General features: G+C 44.1%; 1 long non-coding RNA gene across 1 annotated transcript; it reads right to left on the reverse strand.

Moving 5' to 3' along the window:
• Positions 1 to 559: 559 nt before the first annotated feature.
• Positions 560 to 21741, reverse strand: LOC123594791. The gene is made up of 3 exons (XR_006710883.1): positions 21655 to 21741; positions 9112 to 9221; positions 560 to 874 (listed from the first exon to the last, which is right to left on the reverse strand). It is a non-coding gene; the product is annotated as an uncharacterized LOC123594791 (long non-coding RNA).
• Positions 21742 to 22480: the final 739 nt, after the last annotated feature.

Here is a 22480-nt window from a genome sequence, read left to right on the forward strand (position 1 = left end):
GAGAGAAACTAGGCTGTTTTCACAGACTCCGTACTTGCAACTGCTTGTCACCACTCGTCCTCTGTGTTTCTTCTCATTTACAAATAGCACAGCAGGAGGCAGCCCAAGAGAAGAAGAACGACAAGGGCCTGTGACTATCTCCAGCGGTGGCACCGAGGCAAGAGAGCAGAGTCTGGGAACTGTACGGCATGTGCAGAACTTTCTGGAATGACTGGACTGTTCTCTATCTGCACCGCATAGCACAATAGCCAGCAGCCACAAGAGCTTCCGAGCACTTAAAATGTGGCCAGCGAGGGGCGCCTGGGGTGGCTCAGTCCGTTAAGTGTCTTCCGCTCAAGTCACGATGTCACGGCTCATGAGTTCGAGCCCCACATCCGGCTCTCTGCTGTCAGCGGAGGCCACTTCAGATGCTCTGTCCTCCTCGCTCTCTCTCTGCCCCTCCCCCTCTCGCTTGCATGCTCTCTCAAAAATACATAAGCATTAAAAATATGAAAACAAATATGGCCAGCGAGAGGAAGGAACTGAAATTGTAATTTTATTCAATGCGAATTAAGTCCAGTTTAAATTTAAGTAGCAACATAAGGCTAATGGCTTCCGTATTGGACAGCGCAGCTGTAGGGAATGAGTCGTGAGCTGTCACTTACTACCTGCTTCACCGGGGGCAAATTTTAAGACTTCTTAGAGCCTTGGTTTCCTCATCTGTATCTCTTGTTTGCCAGAATTCCTCAGAGACAGAACTCCCTTTGGAAAATACCTTCACGGTATCATGAAAGTAAAGGCCTCAGAGAAGGGTCTGGAAAGGAAATGCAGGATACAGTCCAGGCCAATCATTTTCTATAAGAACGTGGGGGAAGTCCGTCATTTATCGTTGGCCCTGTGGGAAGGAGTAAGGGAGAAGGGGAAAGAGGAGCCAGTAAGACTTGGGCTCAGGTCATGATCTTAAGGTTCGTGAGTTCAAGTCCCGCCTCAGGATCTTTGCTGTCAGCACAGAGCCCGCTTCGGATCCTCTGTACCTTGCTCTCTCTCTGCCCCTCCCCCGTTCATGCTCACGAACACGTGCGCGCGCTCTCTCTCTTTCTCTCAAAAAAGTAAATATTTACGGGGCGCCTGGGTGGCGCAGTCGGTTAAGCGTCCGACTTCAGCCAGGTCACGATCTCGCGGTCCGTGAGTTCGAGCCCCGCGTCGGGCTCTGGGCTGATGGCTCAGAGCCTGGAGCCTGTTTCCGATTCTGTGTCTCCCTCTCTCTCTGCCCCTCCCCCCGTTCATGCTCTGTCTCTCTCTGTCCCAAAAATAAATAAACGTTGAAAAAAAAAAATTAAAAAAAAAAAAAAAAAGTAAATATTTAAAAAAAATTAAAAGGACTCCAGGAACAGGGAGAGCTGTTATTAGTTCCAACTTGTTTCTCTTACTGTGCTGTTCACCTAATCTATCTTTCTAAATCTTTGGTAAAATTTGCTGTAAACACAAATGGCTGAGTTGGATTTGTGTGTGTGTGTGTGTGTGTGTGTGTGTGTGTGTGTTCGCGTGTGAATTAAGTAGAGGGATGGGCCTGGCGTTCTGTGTAGAAGTGAATGGAAGAAATAAAGATGTAAATACAGAGAACAAACTGAGGCTGGATGGGGGGGTGACGGGGGAGAGGGAAAATGGGTGATGGGCATTGAGGAGGGCAGTTGTTGGGATGAGCACGGGGTGTTGTATGGAAGACAATTTGACAATCTAGTACATTTAAAAAAAAAAGAAAGATGGAAAGGTCAGACAGTTACGAAGCAAAACTCATTCAGCTAAAACAGGAGCTCAGAGACAGGGGAAACTGAGAAAGTATGCTCTTAAGGAAGGGCTCACAATCATGGGGCTAGCTAGCATTGCTTTGCCACGAAATGGAGGTTTACACCAAGCTTATGCAGATCTCGAAAGGAAGGGTCATCCCGGCTAATACTTGTAGTGTATGTAAACTGGGGATAAGAATACCTACTTGAACGGGCTTCAAGCGGTATTCCAAAGCTGTAATCATCAAGACAGTACGGTACTGGCACAAAAACAGACACTCAGATCAGTGGAACAGAATGGAGAACCCAGAAATGGACCCACTAACGTATGGCCAACTCATCTTTGACAAAGCAGGAAAGAATATCCAACGGAATAAAGACAGTCTCTTTGGCAAATGGTGCTGGGAAAACTGGCCAGCGACATGCAGAAGAATGAACCTGGACCACTTTCTTACCCCAGACACAAAAATAAACTCAAAATGGATGAAAGACCCAAAGGTAAGACAGGAAGCCATCAAAATCCTCGAGGAGAAAGCAGGCAAAAACCTCTTTGACCTTGGCCGCAGCAACTTCTTACTCAACACGTCTCTGGAGGCAAGGGAAACAAAAGCCAAAATGAACTACTGGGACCTCATCAAACTAAAAACTTTCTGCACAGCGAAGGAATCAGCAAAACTAAAAGGTAACTGATGGCATGGGAGAAGATATTTGCAAATGACATATCAGATAAAGGGTTAGTATCCAAAGTCTATAAAGAACTTATCAAACTCAACACCCCAAAAACAAATAGTCCAGTGAAGGGCAAAAGACATAAATAGACGCTTCTCCAAAGAAGACATCCAGATGGCCAACTGACACATGAAAAAATACTCCACATCACTCATCATCAGGGAAATACAAATCAAAACCACAATGAGATACCACCTCACACCTGTCAGAAGGGCTAACATTCACAACTCAGGCAGCAACAGATGTTGGCGAGGATGCGGAGAAATAGGATCTCTTTTGCACTGCTGGTGGGAATGCAAACTGGTGCAGCCACTCTGGAAAACAGTGTGGAGGTTCCTCAAAAAGTTAAAAATAGAACTACCCTACGACCCAGCAATGGCACTACTAGGTATTTATCCGAGGGATACAGGTGTGCTGTTTCGAAGGGGCACATGCACCTTAATGTTTATAGCAGCACTATCCACAATAGCCAAAGTATGGAAAGAGCCCAAATGGCCATCGATGGATGAATGGATAAAGAAAAGGTGGTATGTGTATACAATGGAGTATTACTTGGCGATCAAAAAGAATGAAATCTTGCCATTTGCAACTATGTGGATGGAACTGGAGGGTATTATGCTAAGTGAAATGAGTCAGAGAAAGACAAATGTCATATGACTTCACTCATATGAGGACTTTAAGAGACAAAACAGATGAACATAAGGGAAGGGAAGCAAAAATGATATAAAAACAGGGAGGGGGACCAAACAGAAGAGACTCATAAATACGGAGAACAAACTGAGGGTTGCTGGAGGGGTGGTGGGAGGGGGGATGGGCTAAATGGGGAAGGGGCACTAAGGAAGCTACTTCTGAAACCATTGTTGCACTAGATGCTAACTATCTTAGATGTAAATTAAAAAATTAAAAAATTAATTAAAAAAAAACCTTGAAGGATTGTGGTGAAGGACAAGATAATGCATGTAAAGTGTTTAGTTTGGTGCATGGCACACAGCGAGAGCTTACTCAGGGATTGTCAAGCTTCTGTTTCATATTTTTAAAAGAGGGGCGCCTGGGTGGCTCAGTTGGTTAAGGGTCCGACTTCTGCTCAGGTCATGATCTCGCGGTTCGTGGGTTTGAGACCCCCATCGGGCTTTGCACTGACGGTGCGGGGCCTGCTTGGGATTCCTTCTCTGTCTCTCTCCCTCTCTCTCTGCCCCTCCCTTACTCGAGTGTTCTCTCTCTCTCTCAAAAATAAACTTAAAAAAAAATACGCTTTTTCTTTTTAAAGAAAATTAAGGGAGATGCCACGTAAAGCTCTGGGTGCATAGCAAGCGTCCCTTAAATGCCACACGCACGTCTTCCAGCTTGAGCCACAATCACCTCAGATGTTTTCTCTGCCTCGTAGCTCATGTGGGCGTACATCAGTGCCAGCTTTCATCTAGTTTTACCTATTTGGGGGTCCGGTTCATCCACTCAGCTGTCCTTGCCTCTCCCCTTGTGGCCTTCATCTTCAATCGTTTTTCTTTTTCCTGCTTTTCCAATGTCACTAATTGCCTATTAAGGACACGCTGACTTTGGCTGAAATATGTTATTTGCAAAAAATCTTCTTTGTGTCACCTTGGGCCCTGTTGCTGAGTACTTATAGATCATTCTGGTACGTAGGAATCAAACCTCTTCCTGAGGACAGGCAGGGAAAATTCTGAGAATTGTAGAGAACTTTGACTATAGTTTCTGAAAACCTCACACAGTACAGGTTGCTCTAGTGGTCACCAGACAGATGGTTTTCTTTGCAGATGATGTGATAACTTAAAGTTGGAAGATTCAAATGAAAAGCGTTAACAAGGGGGGAGCCTGGGTGGCTCAGTCGGTTGAGCCTCCGACTTCGGCTCAGGTCATGATCTCATAGTTCATGGGTCCGAGCCCTGCATCGGGCTCTGTGCTGACAGCTCAGAGCCTGGATCCTGCTTCTAATCCTGTGTTGCCCTCTCTCTCTCTGCCCCTCCCCAGCTCGCTCGCGCACGCACCCTCTCTCTCAAAAATAAATAAAACATTAAAAACAATTAAAAAAAAAGCGTTAACAAGGGGCGCTTGGGTGGCTCAGTTGGGTTAAGCATACGACTTGGTTTCGGCTCAGGTCACGATCTCACGGTTCGTGAGTTCGAGCCCGGTGTCTGCGCTGTCAGCGCGGAGCCCACTTGAGACTCCCTGCCCCTCCCCTTCACGCTCTGTCTCTCTCAAAATAAATAAATAAACTGAAAGAAGAAAAATAAAAGTGTTCACAAAACACCATCGCCGCCTCATCTGCAATTCCGCCACCTCGCCTCTGGGTGGCGGTGTGTCCAGTCCCAGGTACTCCAGGGCACTCGGGGCGAACTGGAAGTGTGTTGACGGAGATCAAGATCAACATGCCTTCTGTCCCTCAAAATCGCTTTCTTATTAAGACGGCTTAGTGTAAGTACCAGGGCATAAGGGATCAGATTTATTCCTTGAATTTTCAGCCAGCATTTTTATCCAAGAGGTGGAGAAGTGCAGGGATCCTCACAGGTCCTGGTGCTGAACCCTTAACGATCGGAGGCCCGGAGAATCTTGTGTTTTCCAGGACACTTAGAGCGTTCCTGCCGGGGCTCGGGTGTCCTGAGTAAAGACAATTGCAGCTCTGCTTCCGAAACCCCGACAGCAGAATGACAATCCAGGAAAAGCTGTCCTCCACGTTCTGCTGTCTCAAGAGAAACCCCGTTTTGTACCCCTTTCATTTCTGCTCTTTACTCTCCATGGTGAATAATCAACACAGGCATAAACTAGAGAAAAGATGCTTTCTCTTCCAGGAGATGGAATTGCCTAGAAAACTCTGGAATTAAAAAAAAAAAAAAAACACCCTAAATATAAATCTTGTCAGACCTGATAACTAATGCTTGAAATTTTTATCTACTCTCAGTGGGGACAGCTACAAAGCCTGCATTAGGAAAAGCTTCCCACTTTGCCTCTGCAGAGGGAGGGTGTTTATCAGTCAGTATTATATATGGAAAGTGCCCCACGGACTTAGCACAGCCCGTCGAGCTCTCTTGTTTTACTGTGTTTGTAAATCAGAGCGTGTTTGAAATATAAACGGCTGGTGAGCCCTGATGTGTGGTGAAGGGTTTCTCTGCGTGTCAACTTTCTTTCCCTACACCTTTCCCTAGAGCTCCCACGAGGAAAATACTAGTGCACCCAGGGGGCACGTGTGGAGAAAGGGCCAATCTTGCAAAGGTGTACTGAGCATTTGTTAATTTATTTTCTGAGGGGCAAGTTCTTTTTTAGAACCAGTGTCACCGTTTTTGAATATCCCTACGGTTGGTATATCAGTTAAGGTACAGCTAGAAGAGGGGCCAGGCAAGTTGTTTAAACTCTGTCGAGTGGGATAGTTCGTGAAGTTCTGAATTTTCACCACAGGTTACCTAATAATACTTTCTCACCACCTCCGTGGTGTGGCAAACCAGTCGTTGGGATCTTACAAGAAAGCTGAAGTTATGTATTTTGGCAGTTTCCACTATTCAGACACGAATCCAGTGAGGTTTATTTTTAAAAAATGATGCTTGAGGGGCGCCTGGGTGGCTCATTCGGTTAGGTGTCCAACTCTTGGTTTCAGCTCAGGTCGTGATCTCACAGTTCGTGAGTTTGAGCCCTACATCAGGCTCTACGCTATCAGCCTGGAGCCTGCTTGGGATTTTCTCTCTCCCTCTCTCTCTGCCCCTCCCCTGCTCCCTTTCTCTGTCTCTAAGTTTAAATAAACTTAAAAAAACTTAAAAACTTATGCTCGAATCTGAGAAATTAGGTTGTAGAAGAAGATGCTAATGATGAAGGAAAATGTTCAAGCTAAATTGTTAGGTGGACAAAGCAAGTGACCAAACAGTATGTGCAAAGGATTTCCAGTTTTAGTGATGGTGGAACAGCTTGGGTTGGACTACCCCCCCCCCCCCACTCCCCAACCCCCCCTGAATATATACATCGTAAACCTCTGACGAAATACTAACAAAACTATTTGGAGGCACTAGGAAATGACAAAAAGGCAGCAGAAACAGGATTTGACTCTTGAAAGAAGGGAACTGCACCGGGTAAGATCTGAGTTTATGCAGCACTTCCTCGGAAGGCGTTCTCCAGTCAGTGCTAGAACTCAAACAGAAAGCTGAAGTCATATTGGCCGGAGGTGTCAGAAGATCGAATTGGGAGATGCAGGAGTGGCTGGAGTTTAAGTGGTAAAAAGTCCAGAAAGGAGGGAGTCACAAAGGTGGCTGCATAGAATCTCCCGTTGAGTCCTATATATTCATCTCAGGTATGCATACGAATCTGGGTACAATCTCCCCTACATCTTAGGCTGATCTCTGAATTGAACTTGCACCAAGGAGTATCCAAGGATACCAGTGGAAGGCAACAGCTAAAAGGCTGAAACACGTGGGCAGAGATTTAAACTCCTGCCCACAACAGGGGAGACAGAGTTTGCAGTTTGAGTCCTGCCTAGGTATAGAGGTTTGGCAAGTACTTTGGGATTTCCACTGAAATTCCAGAAAAAGCCCATGTCTAGGATTCTAACACTTTGCCACAGGACTGAGAGATCAATTCTAAGACTAAGGACAAATCAAAACAGATCCTCCCTTGACAAAGTGTAAAACCAAGCCTCCACAAACTCCAGGTTATCAGTCAGTGATTTAATAACCCGGTAAAACAAAACCCAACAATATTTCATAAAGGATAACAGAGTCCAGATTCTTTAAGACATACCATCCATAATGTCTAATATACAATAAAAATCTCAAGATGTGTAAAAACCCGAAACGTGTGACCTAAGAGCACTGGAGATGAGAAATATTTGCTTAAGTGTAAAAGACTCTTTGTTTTTAAACCTCATTTCCTTAAATATAATAGCCTCTTTAAGGCAAAACCAATATTTTATTTTGGCATGAATGATACAAATATAGGTATAATAATGAAACGATAAGAAGGGAGAGGGTAATAGAGTCATTCTGTTACAAGCTTCTTACATTTTAGGTGAAGCAGTATAATGTTAAATCTACATAGTTTCTTGTAAGTTCAGGGTACATAGTGTAATGTTTAAAATTTTTTTTTTCAACGTTTATTTATTTTTGGGACAGAGAGAGACAGAGCATGAACGGGGGAGGGTCAGAGAGAGGGAGACACAGAATCGGAAACAGGCTCCAGGCTCTGAGCCATCAGCCCAGAGCCGATGCGGGGCTCGAACTCACGGACTGCGAGATCGGGACCTGGCTGAAGTCGGACGCTTAACCGACTGCGCCACCCAGGCGCCCCCATAGTGTAATGTTTAGACAAACTAGGAAAAGAAATACGAACTAGGAAAAGAAATGCAAACTAGGTATAGATAAAAAGTCAATAGAGGAATGAAAATGGAATAGTGGAATAACATATGATTACATAGAAAGCAAGAGAGTAGAAACAGAGGGAGAATGACAGAAAATGGGACAAATAAAAACAAATAGTATTTTAGAATTTACCTAGAAGAATAAGAAAATAGAGAATGACCAAGAAAAACAAAACCCTTGTTCTACCTGATATCAAAACGATAAAACTAGCGAGTGTAGGAGAAGATAGGCCAATGGAAATAGGCCCATGAACAGAGGAAGATTTGGTATTTAATAAAAATGGTGTTTTTACTTGGTGGTGGTGGTAAGGAACCTACGGGTAACATACTCATTGCCGAAAGGCTGGACACTTCCCCCAAAGATTGGAAAGAAAGCAAGGATATGTGGTCTCACAACTTCTACTCAACGCTATATCATCTTTATTTGCAGATGACAGGATCATATCAAGCTAATCCAATGGGAGAAAAGATAACCTTTGCAACAAATGTTCCGGGAACAACTGGATATCCATATGGAAAAAAGACTAACCGCAGCTCAAAATTGACCCACAGGATACAAAATTCAGATCGGAAGGGGTACATGCACCCCAATGTTTATAGCAGCATTATCAACATTAGCCACGCGATGGAGAGAGCCCAGATGTCCACTGATGAATGGATAAAGCAGATGTGGTATATATACACGATGGAATATTACTCAGCCATAAAAACGAATGAAATCTTGCCATTTGCAATGACGTGGATGGAGCTACAGAGCATTATGCTAAGCGGAGTAAGTCATTCGGAGAAGACAAATACCATATGAGTTCACTCACATGTGGGATTTAAGAAACAAAATAGATGGACATGTGGGAAGGGAGGGAAAAAAAAAGAGACAGGGAAACAAACCATGAGAAGCTCTTAAAGATGGAGAACAAACTGAGGGTTGATGGAAGGAGGTGGGTGGGGGATGGGCTAGATGGGTGACGGGCATTAAGGAGGGCACTTGTGATGAGCACTGGGTGTTGTATGTAAGTGATGAATCACTGAATTCTACTCCTGAAACCAATATTGCACTGTATGTTAACTAATTGGAATTTAAATAATTTGAAACAAACCAACCAATAAAAAAAATTGACCCACAGCCTCCACACAATTCGGATCCAAATCCCAACAGGGTTTTTGGTAGAAATGGACAAGCTCATTTGAAATTTTACATGTTAATGCAAAAGACCTAGAATTATCCAAACGTTCTCGAGAGAGAGAATCCAAACCAGAGGACTTTACCTTGCTTTGAAACTTGCTTGTTACGGGTGAGGTTCCATGAGGAAAGTGCTCCGAGAATGTGTCACCTTGGCCTGCAGGGGCTTTGTTGCAGTCCGTTCTCAGGAACACCGCTGGTTAAGAGGGGTGAAAGGGGTATGATTAGGCTGAGGCAGAAGTGGGACAGCGAGGGGGCTGCGACGGACACTTCCGTCGATTTCTCAGGGAACCCCACAACTGAGACAGCCCTTCAGAGCTGACCTGCTTTGAGGTAAGGGAGGCCTAGCTTTTCTACCCTCAACTGGACTGCTTGCTCGCTGCCAGCTTCCCCTGAGGAGGGACCATAACAACGCATCCTCTGAGCCACTTTGGTGACCTTGGATCTGACAATAAGTTCTGGGAATGGCTTCTTTCTCTACAAGTCTGGCGGTTCTCTTTTCCTGCAAAAACTTCCTGGAGGCAAGTCAGCTATTCTTGAGGCCACGACTGTTACTCACCATCTCTCTCCTCTAGTGCCCGCCTTACATTCTACTCACCCTTGGCTCTCCACAGGGGGTGGAGTAAACAACGTGGGACAGCCACAGAATGGAATACTCCTATATGCATGTGGTGGAAAACGGCTAAGTAGTAACTGTGGGTTAACTATTTCTACCTGCAACGACGCGAGTGAATCTCAAGGACATTCTGTGGTGTGATTCCATTTCTACGAACTTCAAGAACGGGCAAAACTAATCTACGGTGACAGAAAGCAGAACAGTGCTTGCCTGTGGGAGGGTGGGGATTGACTGGAAGGAGCCATAGGAATCCTTCTGGGAGAGATGGAGGTATTCTACTCCTTGATTTGGTTGGAGGTTACGTGGATGTATACAGTCCTCAGAATGCATCCAGTTGTACTGTAAGGCGCACACAAAAATGCTAACCGCGTTGGAATTGAGTGAGTTTGTTTTCTTATTTGCTATCCTTGTGTTTTCCAAGTTTTCCCCAATGAACGTGCTCTTTTTGAAATAACTAGAATTTACTTTATTTTATTTAAAAAATCTTTAAAGTTTATTTATTTTGAGAGAGAGAGAGAGAGGAGAGAGGAGAGAGGGAGAAAGAGAAAGAATGGAGGAGGGGGAGAGAGAGAGAGAGAGAGAGAGAATTCCAATCAGGCTTCATACCATCAGTGCAGAGCTGGATTCCGGGCTCCAATTAACAAACTGCGAAATCATGACCTGAGCCAAATCAAGAGTCAGTTAACTGACTGAGCCACCCAAGCACCCCTAGAATTAATTAATTATTTACTTAATTGTTCATATATTTTTGGGGACAGAAACAGAGTGTGAGCAGGGGAGGGGCAGAGAAAGTTAGATACAGAATTCTAAGCAGGCCTCAGGCTCTGAGATGTCAGCACAGAGCCCGATGCAGGGCTTGAACCCACGAACCGTGAGATCATGACCTGAGCTGAACTCAGATGCTTAACCAACGGAGCCACCCAGGCGCCCCCCCCCCCCAGAATATATTTTTAAGAAATATATTGTTTTATTGTTTGAGGTGATGGATTGTTTTCCTTCTTTTTCTCCCCTAATTTGGCCACTTACAAATTGATGTCTACACAAGGTTACATTTTCCTTGGATATAGTTAATGTTGTAACATTTGTATTAGCATGTTGCTTACAGAGGATTTCAAAATTCTAGCAAATCATAGATTTTGTATGGCAGGAGAGTAACTTGAAAAATCAGCTGCTCCAGAAGATTAGTACTCAGGTACAGAAGATCAGTACTCAGTACTTAGTACTCAGGAGGGGTGGTTATTTAGGTTATGAATATATGTATGTATGTATGTTTTTCTGGTATATCTTTAGGTATAGAGATACTTCCTTAAGCCAACCTCTTTCAATGCTTTATTATCTTGATGAATAATTGCTTAGAAGATCCTTTTGAGGCAGGTAAAAGCCAGAGTGAATTCTATTATATTGAGGACTAATGAGATCATCGATTTCTAGAATGTTCTTCCACCTAACTGATCCTACTGCTCCATCATTGGTATTTCTATAGTTTGCTTTTTCTATTATCTATCATGAAATTAAAGAGCTGTTTGTATGTGTGAAACTCACTTTTCTTTAAAGACAAATTCCTTTTATTATATAAGAAATTTTTAGCGTGAAAGAGCATCAGCTCCAATAATGATGTGGTGTCTTTAGTTCAGAATAAAGTCATTATATGCATCCATGCCTTCTTCTATCAAGTAGACTGTCATTTACATATTAAGAGAGGAAATACTTTGTCAAGAAACTTGATTAATATCTTATTTTTTTTAAATGTTTATTTATTTTTTTAAAGTTTATTTATTTTTGGGACAGAGAGAGACAGAGCATGAACGGGGGAGGGGCAGAGAGAGAGGGAGACACAGAATCGGAAACAGGCTCCAGGCTCTGAGCCATCAGCCCAGAGCCCGACACGGGGCTCGAACTCACGGACCGCGAGATCGTGACCTGGCTGAAGTGGGACGCTTAACCGACTGCGCCACCCAGGCGCCCCTTTAAATGTTTATTTACTTTGAGAGAGACAGCACGAGCCGGGGAGAGGACAGAGAGAGAGAGAGAGAGAGACAGAATCCAAAGCAGGCTCCAGGTTCCGAGCTGTCAGCACAGAGCCCAATGGAGGGCTTGAACTCACAAGTCGCGAGATCGTGACCTGAGCCAAAGTCAGATGCTTAATCGACTGAGCCACCCAGGTGCCCCAAAATATCTCTTAAAAATAATTTACTGTCAAGTTAGCTAATAAACAGTGTATACAGTGTAGACTTAGCTTTGGGAGTAGATTCCTGTGATTCATGTCTTACATACAACACCCAGTGCTCATCCCGACAAGTACTCTCCTCAATGCCCACCACCCATTTTCCCCGCACCCCCCAGTCCCCCACCCCCATCAACCCTCAGTTTGTTCTCTGTATTTAAGCGTCTCTTATGTTTTGCCTCCCTCTCTGTTTGTAACTCATTTTTTCTTCCCTTTCCCCATGGACTTCTGTTATGTTTCTCAAGTTCCACATATGAGCGAAAACATATGGTATCTGTCCTGACTGACTTATTTCACTTAGCATAATACAAATATCTTAAATTTGTATAAGGACCAGGTGTTTACACATAGAGAGTCATGCCTTTGTATCATATATGAGTCAACGATTACCGCTCCCTTCCCCTTTCCTTCATCCCTTTCTCTCCTTCCTTTCTTCTCTCACCTCCTAATCCCTTTCTTCTCCCCTAATCTATTCCACATGCCTGCTGTGCTCTAGCATTTGAGAGGTAATTCCAAGGGAAAGTTGGAGATGTTCAGAAATGCTAACTGGGACTCAGAATTTCTTCTACTCTGGGAGTGGCCTCTCTTCTTACTGGTTGTTTCGCGTGTGTTGTGTGTCTGCTTGTGAGAGACAATCTGTTTGCCTAATAGTGAGAACACTTCCCTTTGATTCTGTTTTTGGCCTGCTCAGCCCTTCCCTGCATTACTGTTTTGCTTTACACTAATCAAAATTGATAGCTATTGATAAAATCAATATCTGATTTTATGAGTATTTTTGCACATAAAGCGCTCCTTGGTTATGCCTATAATTGGTAGAGTGGTTGTGGAATCATTTTTACATTTAGTTGGCTGTTCTCGACTTACTTTTAAGTAGTTTTTTTGTGTGTGCAAAACAGCTCCTCAACAGTCTGATGAGAAGACCGTACGTCAGTTTAAAAGTATAGTCACATTCCTGGGTCTGCACTGACAAGGAGGAAGTTTCGTAAGGAAAATGTATAGACCACAAAGTAGACTCTCAATATTCAGTCAAGTCTGGGAACAAATAAGGGCAATACAAACGTGATGACTTTCACTTAATTCAATCACTTGTTACTTTGATTCTATTTAATTTGATCAAAAACCCATGAAACCAAATCATTTGTAATAAGGGCAACACAACTCCTCCTCTTTTATTTTGATAGATGCTAATTACTGCAGGCAGGAGCTATGGAGTAATTCAATTACCGGCTGTAATAATGTTGTCATTTAATTAATAATGCATGCCTCATATCTGAGTGAGAGAGAAGAGTGTGAAGGTTTTGGAGAACTGACTGCAACGACAACAAAATGTAATTCGGATACGCCCGATGAAAATTCCAAGAACTATTGCCAAGGGTAATGGACTTCCGCAGCCTATAGGGAATGGAGATGTTAGACCATGGCCAAATGCTTGGTAAAAAGACTATTCCTCAGTGAAAGAAAGTAGGAGGCATTTTGCAACAGTTGTTAATAGCAAGGTTGCCAATCATTACAAATGGAGATGTAATAGATAATAATAATAGTACTGATGAGAGCAAACATATATAGTGCTAATTAGATGTCTGGCAATTTCTTAACACCTCATAGATACTCACTCCTTTAATCTTTATGACTTCTTCCTTCACCTTCCCATAATGGAAAGGTGTTGTGTCAGCTTAGATTCCCTTAGAAGACTCTTGAGAAAAGTATTTGAATGCAAGTCTATTGAATGCAATAGACCTCCTCTATTTGGGAGGTCAGAGAAACTCTAGTAATGAGTGGGGAAGCGAGGCAGGAATGGAAAGGCAGGCAATAAAGGGTTAATGACTACCACTAATGGTAACTGGTGAAATTTACAGAGCTGATATAAGACCATACCTGAGTTATCTCAGCTAAAGGGCAAGGGAACTGGGGTATTTTTTTTTTTTTTTTGACAGGGAGAGAGAGCACCCAAGTGGGAGAGGGGCAGAGGGACAGGGATAGAATCTTAAGCAAGCTCCATGCTCAGTGTGGAGCCTGACATGGGGCCTGATTCCACAACCCTGAGATCATGACCTGAGCCGAAATCAAGAGTCACACATTTAACCAACTGAGCCACCCAGGCACCCCTGGGGTATTTTTATATACCAGTTCACATCAGTCATTTGTTGAGACCTGCTCCCAGGAGGAATTAATTCCATAGAACTTCTAGCCTGACAACAGGTGGCCAAGGCAACTACAATGCCAGAGAGAGCTTTTAGGCAACAAGATGGAGGGGATGACTATGAAGTTGGGCTGCAGGCACTGAAGTGGTAAATGTTATAGGCCCTAACAGCAGTTACTGCAGTCCTTCATAATGTATAAAATTTAAAAAAGCAGGATATGAAACCAGATGCATACGACGACTTCATTTTTGCAAACCCACTCTACATACGTATGCACGCACACTTACAAACATGGAGAACCTACCACTGGGTTGCTGTGGTTCTTTTCCCTCCTGGATGAGCTCTGGATCCCATCCTCTTATATCTTGTTGAGCACTTCACTCCTTGAACATCTGTCTGCTCCCCTCCCCCTGCCCAACCTCCCTGTCACATGTAATAGTGACCTTCTTCCACTGAAATGCTCACATCCGATACACATATACTCTAGTAGTGCTCATCTTTTCCCTTGGGGGAGATGTGTATCCTGACCGGAGACTGAAAACACACTGCTAAGTCTGGATTTCAACAGTTTAACTAAGAGGTGCCTAAGTGTGGTTTTCTTTCTATTTATTCTGCTTGGGGTTCACTGAGCTTCTTGAACCTGGGGATTAGTATCTTTCATTGGTTTCCTTGCTACTGGAGACATTCTTAGCCGTTATTGCTTTGCTTTGAACATCAGTTCTGTATCATTCTCTTTATCTCCTTTCTTCCTAGGAGTCCTATTATGCTTGTATTGGGGCCTAGTCTCCATGTCCCATATGGCTGTTATGCTCTTTTTTTGTATTTTCTTTTTTTGTAAGTAGGCTCCATACCTAGCGTGGAGCCCAATGCGTGGCCTGAACTCACAACTCTGAGATCAAGACCTGAGCTGAGATTCAAGAGTCAGACACTTCACTGACTGAGCCACCCAGGTTCCCCACATATTCTCTATCTTTTTTACACTTTTCATCAATTTGCATATATCTACTCATTTGTCTTCCTCTGTTCAGTTGTATCTAATCTAATATTAAACCCATTTATTGAATTCTTTTTTTTTTTTTTTTTTCAACGTTTATTTATTTTTGGGACAGAGAGAGACAGAGCATGAACGGGGGAGGGGGCAGAGAGAGAAGGAGACACAGAATCGGAAACAGGCTCCAGGCTCTGAGCCATCAGCCCAGAGCCCGACGCGGGGCTCGAACTCACGGACCGCGAGATCGTGACCTGGCTGAAGTCAGACGCTTAACCGACTGCGCCACCCAGGCGCCCCATCATTTATTGAATTCTTAGGTGTAGATATTTTCTTTTTCAGAGGGACTTTTAGAACTTGTTGGCTTTTCATTTTGGATTCCAGGTATCTGCTGAAAATTTTCATCTGTTCCTATATTAATTGTTTTAAGATTCTTTTAATTGTGACTATTTTAAGATTTTAATATCATAAATCATGATATGAAACCATACTGTTTAAACTGCTTGTTTTATTTCTCTTGTTTTTTGGTCAATTATTCTTGCTTTGAATTTTTAGGATGGCCTATAATTTTTTAGTGGACACTGGACATTGTGGGAAAAATTATAGAGGCTCTGAATGATATTGTCCTCTTCCAAAGAGGGTTAACTTTTCTTTTGGCAGTCAAACAAAGGGCCAGTGGCTCACCTTGATCCTATTGAGCCTTGGCTTTTAGGTTTTGTGAGGGATGATCTATTTCAGTCTTCCCTTAATCCTACAGCATATTTATATGTCTGGATGCATGGCCTAGGGCGTTTATCAAGGCCCCTCTACCTTAGTAAAGTTGGAGTTACCATGGTCTTCTTAGCACCCTGTGGTTGCTGTGACCTCTGCCTAACTTGTTATTCTGTCAGCTGCTGTTTTCTGATGGGTTTCCTGGGGCCTCACCCTGTGCCCAGACAGCTTAGAAGGCATCTGGTCACTTGAGGGGAAATTTTATGCAGATTTTGGGGCTCAGAGTTTCTCTGGGATGTTGCCCTTCAAGTTCCAGCCATTTTGACAGCTCTCAACTGTGCCCTCCATCTCCTCAGCTCAGTAACGCAGTGCTGTCTATTTGGGCCATGAGTGTGAACTGCTCTCTGAGAAAATCTGGGGTGAATGTGGAGCTAGCTTACCTCTTGTATCCCTCTTTTCTCAAAGCTTCTAGCCATGCTTGGCTTGCCTGCATTGATGTTCTGCAGTGCCTTCAAATAGGTGTTTTCTATATGTTGTTTGACATTTATAATTCTTTCTTTCGCTCTCTCTCTTCTTCTTTCTCTTTCCCTCTCACTTTCTCTTTCCCTTTTCTTTTCTTTTCTCTTCCTTTCTTTTCTTTTCTTAATTTTCTTTTCTTTCCTCCCTCCCTCTTTCCTCCCCTCCCGTCTCCTCCCCTCCCCTCTGCTCTCCTTATTTCTTTCAATTCAAGTTAGTTAACATACAATGTAGTATTGGTTTCAGGAATAGAACCCAGTGATTCATCACTTGCATATAACACCCAGTGCTCATCCCAACAAGTGCTCTCCTTAATGTCCATCACCTATTTAGCTCATATTCCCACCCACCTCCCCTCTAGCAACCCTCAGCTTGTTCTCTGTATTTTTTAAATATTTATTTTTGAGCTGGGGAGGGGCAGAGAGAGAGGGGGACAGAGAATCTGAAGCAGGCTCCCCACTGTCAGCATAGAGCCTGAGTGGGGCTGAAACTCACAAACCACAAGATCATGACCTGAGCCAAAACAAAGAGTCAGACACTTAACTGACTGAGCCACCCTGGTGCCCATGTTCTCTGTATTTAAGAGTCTCTTATGGTTTGCCTCCTTCTCCGTTTTTATTTTATATTCCTTCCTTTCCTCTATGTTCATCTATTTTGTTTCCTAAATTCCACATATGAGTGAAATCATATGTCATCTGTCTCCCTCTGACTTATTTCACTTAGCATAATACACTGTAGCTCCATCCATGTTGTTGCAAATGGCAAGATTTCATTCTTATTGATCACTGAGTAATATTCCAGTGTATATATACACCACATGTTCTTTATCCATTCATCAGTCGATGGACATTTGGGTTCTTTCCATAATTTGGCTATTGTTAATAAACTGTTATAAACATTGGGGTGCGTGTGCCCCTTCGAATCAGCATTTTTTTTAATCCTTTGGATAAATACCTAGCAGTGTAATTACTGGGTCATAGGTTAGTTCTATTTTTAATTTTTTGAGGAAACTTCATACTGTTTTCCAGAGTGGCTGCAACATTTGGCATTCCCACCAGCAGTGCAAAAGGATTCCCCTCTCTCCACATCTTTGCCAACATCTCTCATTGCCTGGGTTGTTATTTTTAGCTGTTCTGATAGGTGTGAGGTGGTGTCCCATTGTGGTTTTGATTTGTATATCGCTGATGGTGAATGATGTGGAACATCTTTTAACGTGTCTGTTAGCCATCTGGATGTCTTCTTTGGAAAAGTGTCTATTCATGTCTTCTGCCCATTTCTTTACTGGGTTGTTTGTTTTTTGGGTGTTGAGTTTGACAATTCTTTATAGACTTTGGATACTAACCCTTTATCTGGTATGTCATTTGCAAATATCTTCTCCCATTCTGTTGGTTGCCTTTTAGTTTTGCTGATTGTTTCCTTCACTGTGCAGAAACTTTTTATTTTGATGAGGTCCCAATAGTTCATTTTTGCTTTTGTTTCCCTTGCCTCTGGAGACATGTTGAGTAAGAAGTTGCTGCAGCCAAGGTCAAAGAGGTTTTTGCATGCTTTCTCCTCAAGGATTTTGATGGCTTCCTGTCTTACATTGAGGTCTTTCATCCATTTTCAGTTTATTTTTGTGCATGGTGTAAGAAAGTGGTCAGGTTCATTTTTCTGTATGTTGCTGTCCAGTTCCCCAGCACCACTTGCTGAAGAGACTGTCTTTATTCCATTAGATATTCTTTCCTGCTTTGTCAAAGATTGGTTGGCCATACGTTTGTGGGTTCATTTCTGGGTTCTCTATTCTGTTCCATTGATCTGAGTGTCTGTTTTTGTGCCATTTTTTAGTTTTTAAGTAATCTCTACACCCAGCATGGGGCTTGAACCTACAACCTTGAGATCAAGAGTTGCACTCTCCACTGACTGAGCCAGCCAGGCACCCCTGCTTCTTAACTTTTATCACGATATGTATTTTAATTTGTTTATTCACTTTTTTGTGCCTGTTACCCCCCTGAATGAGTGTGCTGGAAAAATTTTATCCACGGAACTCTTACTCATGGGCTATCTCTTAATGGGTTGTGGAGGACGGTAAGGGAGTGTGACAAGTGGACAAGGGAGGGGCAGCAAAGAAGCTACCTACTTTGCCAGGGCTGAGGTTGGTGGGAGGGGTTGCTAGGACTTCCAGGGCATGGGCTGTAGGATGTTGGCATGGGTGCCTATGAGCTGACAAACCAGTTCCTGGAGTTCCTTCCTAATATGAACATACAATTCATCTGTACTCTTCCTAAGGACGTGGAGGTAGAAACCATTATTCCCACTGCCCAAGGGGCCCACACAGGGACAGGATTTGAATCCAACCAAATCTCTTTAACTTCAGAGCTAATGGTCTTTTTCCTATACCTTCAGATCACACATTTTGGTGGGTAACATATGTTTCTGATTCTTTAGGTCTAAGCTGAACTCAGCCACCTGCTTTTGGTGATTTGGACATTAGTTGTCCAGTGGATGTCACTGGGGGTCTCCTGTTATGGAAGTAAATGAAATTTGAGGTTCAAAGACCTTCTTAATAGCCTCTAATGAAAATAGACCATTATCATTAAGAGCAAAAGAGCAAGGCACATAGATATAAAAAGGGAAGGAAGAAATGGATTTGCATTTGCTTCAGCGTGCAGAGAAAACCTTTAGATGATACACAGAAACTAATACCATGGGAGGGGAATGGGTGCAGAGGGACATGGTGAGAAGAGGCCTTTGGCCGTATGGCCTTTTGTAACTTTCAATTTGTCTCTTGAAAATTTAATATGTATGCAAAAAAATTAAGTGGAAAACATCCATGTACTAGTGATGCCGATATAAATGATTAACATTCTTGGCCTTGGACTATCTGTCTGTTGTCTTATCACCCTTATGTGTCAGGCTCCTCCTGCCAAGAAGCCAGTTTTGGGCACACCATGTGGACATTGTGGACAAATTTCCCATAGGCATACACGGAAATTAGAATTATAATGACATTATATATATTAAATTTAGCTACCCAGTGGATTACATAGGGTTTCTGACTGTCCGGACCTTGTATCGTACCGTTCCTATGGGATTACGCGTTCCAAGTTTCCTAAAATATGGACTTCTTTTTAAAAAAAATTTTTTTTTTCAACGTTTATTTATTTTTGGGACAGAGAGAGACAGAACATGAACGGGGGAGGGGCAGAGAGAGAGGGAGACACAGAATCAGAAACAGGCTCCAGGCTCCGAGCCATCAGCCCAGAGCCTGACGCGGGGCTCGAACTCACGGACCGCGAGATCGTGACCTGGCTGAAGTCGGACGCTTAACCGACTGCGCCACCCAGGCGCCCCTAAAATATGGACTTCTTAAATGAACAAAACACAGCTTTCGTGAATTGTCATCATTTAGGTAAAACATACCTATGACTAATTAAAAAAAAAAAACGTTTTGTTCAGCATTTTCACCTTCATGTGGGTAGAGCTGCTAACTTTTGGTGTCGAAAAGGGAAAAGTCAGGCTTTAGTTTTAAAAGAGAAAACTGACTTTCTGGATGATGACAGAAGGGAGGAGTGTTAAGACATAATTCTGTAATTCAAGCAGACTCTTAGGAATCAAAGAGATTCTTTGATGATCCAATTGCCTACTTAAAAGAGAGGATTTTTTCCCCCTCTTCTGTTCTCTCTAGGATAACTGGTATTATTCCTCTGACTAAAACGTGGCTTTCAAGAGAAAGAAAGCATGCACTATGCCTTTGCACTTAGTGCATTTTTCTCCTGTGGAGTTTCTTTCACTTACTCCATTAGAGCAAGATAAGTGATTCTGCTCCTTAGTGTCACATATGGTCATGTCTAAGTGAGGCTTGATGTTTAGCTTAAGAATATTTTGGCTTAAAGGCAGCAAATGAGGTCTTCAGCTTCTTTAAATCGTAGGGAGCACCATACGACTGCCTGAATAGCACTGGAAACAGTATACTGATGACGGGGCACTTCTCTGTCTCAAGAGCCCTGCTAATTGAAGATGTGTCACACCTCCCCTTAATTTAAGCATTCTGCTTTGCAAATGAGGACTGCTCTTTTACATTCGTGCTTGTTCCTTCCAAGCACATCCTGCGTGCTGGCTGTGCTCCACAGCAAGGAAGGTACAGGGACCGTTTCGGGGATGACGCACCTAGCACGTGGCTGGTACATGGCAGTCCCCGATGCGCGACATTATGATCCAAACACAGTAAAAGGAAGATACGTTTGAACTCAGGTTCCCCAGAAGCAGACCCTGACACGAGAATTTGAGAGCAAAGGATTTCCCAAGGAAATGTTCCCCAGAGGAGGGAAGTGCTCCCCAGAGGAGGGAAGTGTTCTGGAGAGGAGGGTGCGGGATAGGGAACTCAGCCTCAGCCTAATCCTTGGGAGCTCTGGCGGAGGAATGAGCCTCAGAGACTATAAGCCTCCGGGCTCCCAGGCCCCGCAGGCCTTAAAGGGAGGGAGCTAGGCTTGCAGACTCCCACACTCCCGGGGAAGGAAACGAACTCCCAGACACTTGTGCTCTCAGTCCCAGCGGGTGAAGTGGTTACAGAGGTTGGGCGCGGGGCTTCGAGCAAAGCCGTAGCACCAACCTTCAGAAGCAAAGTCCATAGAAGCCAGGCGAAGGATTCACAGAACCTACAAAAGAGACCCGAGGGGGGTCAGGGAGGGCACCCGCCAGGTCTGCTGAAAGGTCAAGGGAGAGCCTGCCTCGTGGGTATGCGCCGGGTGCAACCGGGATTGCACTTGATATTGGGATTCAGTGCGCTCCAGTCACCATCTTGAACTTCTTCCTTTGATCTATTGTATGTTTTGTAGGTGAAGTCCGAGGGGACAAGGGAACACGCGCAGCCCCTCCTTCCACCACCTGATGCCTCCCTGGGCCCGGTTCTCAGGCACTGGTGTAGCTGCTCCGACCCGACCCCGGTGCCCGGTGCCCCCGTGGCCTTCCCTACCCCTCCTTGCCCCGCAGCTGTCGCTGCCCTCTGCTTGGGCGGCCGCTGTTGTGAGGGTGCGGGCTGCGGTGGGCAGGGGAGGCCAGGGTTTCGTAGCTGCTGTCCCACCTCCAGAGGGCCTGGCAGGGTGGGGTAGGAGGGTGGGGCGACGTGGGGGTGGGTTTGGGGAGGCCTGGGACATCTCTGGGTGAAGGCTGACAGCTGTCTTCACCACGCAGGACCCGGCGGGGGAGAAGGGCACACCCTCTCCGGCTGTGACCTGAGTGCCCAGTGTGCCCTGGCACAGAGCCTTTCACCCCTTGGGGGCACTGCCCATCCACTGTGGAGTGCAGTGCCAGTCCCGTGGGAAGGGGAGACTGACTGACCCGTCGGCCGGTGGCGGGCAAGAGGGGATCGTGGCAGACAATGGGTTGTGCACACGTGTGTGGCCACACCAAGCTGCAGGGCAAGGGCCCTGGTCACCTGTGAGGGTCCGCACTCACCTCATGAGTACCCCCACGATACCTGACGAATGTCCGCGCGCCCGCAGAGTGTGGAAGTCAAGAGCAAATACCACCCCAGGTCGAGACAGACTCTGTAAAGAAAGGAAAACTTTCTGTATGTTAATAAGTTTAAGAGCACTTTTCCCTGCTGTTTTGTTTTGTTTTGTTTCGTTTTACATGTTCCTTTTGCATTGAGCTCTGCCAGTTAGATAGCCAGCCTGGGTCAAGGTAAGATAATCTAAAAAAAACCCCATTAATTTAAATTCTAGTTAGTTAACATACAGTACAATATTGGTTTCAGGGAGAGAATTCAATGATTCGTCAGGAGGTAAGGTCATTGTTAATAGAGAGGCGTTTGTAGCAGGTCAGGAGGAAACATTTTAATGCCCACCTCAGGAAAAGTAATAATTTAAGAAAATTCAAAATGAATTACCATTTATTAAGCTTTTATATGCCATTCATTGTACAAATTACCTTATTTATCGCTTTAAGCTTAACAAAAACCCTGCAGGCCATAGATGATAAAGCCAGCTCTCAGAAGTGTTCCATTTGCCCCAATGCACAAATGGATGGAGACTCAAATAAGGCCGACTGCAGAGCTCTTAACTTCTATGCCAGCGCTCTCCAATAGAAATACAACGTGAGCCATGCCTAATTTTAAATGTTCTAGTAGTTACATTGAAAAGATAACCCTCAGCAAAGTAGGTTTAGAGAGAACACACCTCAACAGAATAAAGGCCAACTATGAAAACCCCCCAGCAAACATCATACTCATTGGAAAGAACTGGCTACAGCAATCAGACAACAAAAAGAAAAAAAAGGCATC

The sequence above is a fragment of the Leopardus geoffroyi genome, chromosome X (assembly GCF_018350155.1).
Source record: "Leopardus geoffroyi isolate Oge1 chromosome X, O.geoffroyi_Oge1_pat1.0, whole genome shotgun sequence".
Taxonomy (NCBI): domain Eukaryota; kingdom Metazoa; phylum Chordata; class Mammalia; order Carnivora; family Felidae; genus Leopardus; species Leopardus geoffroyi.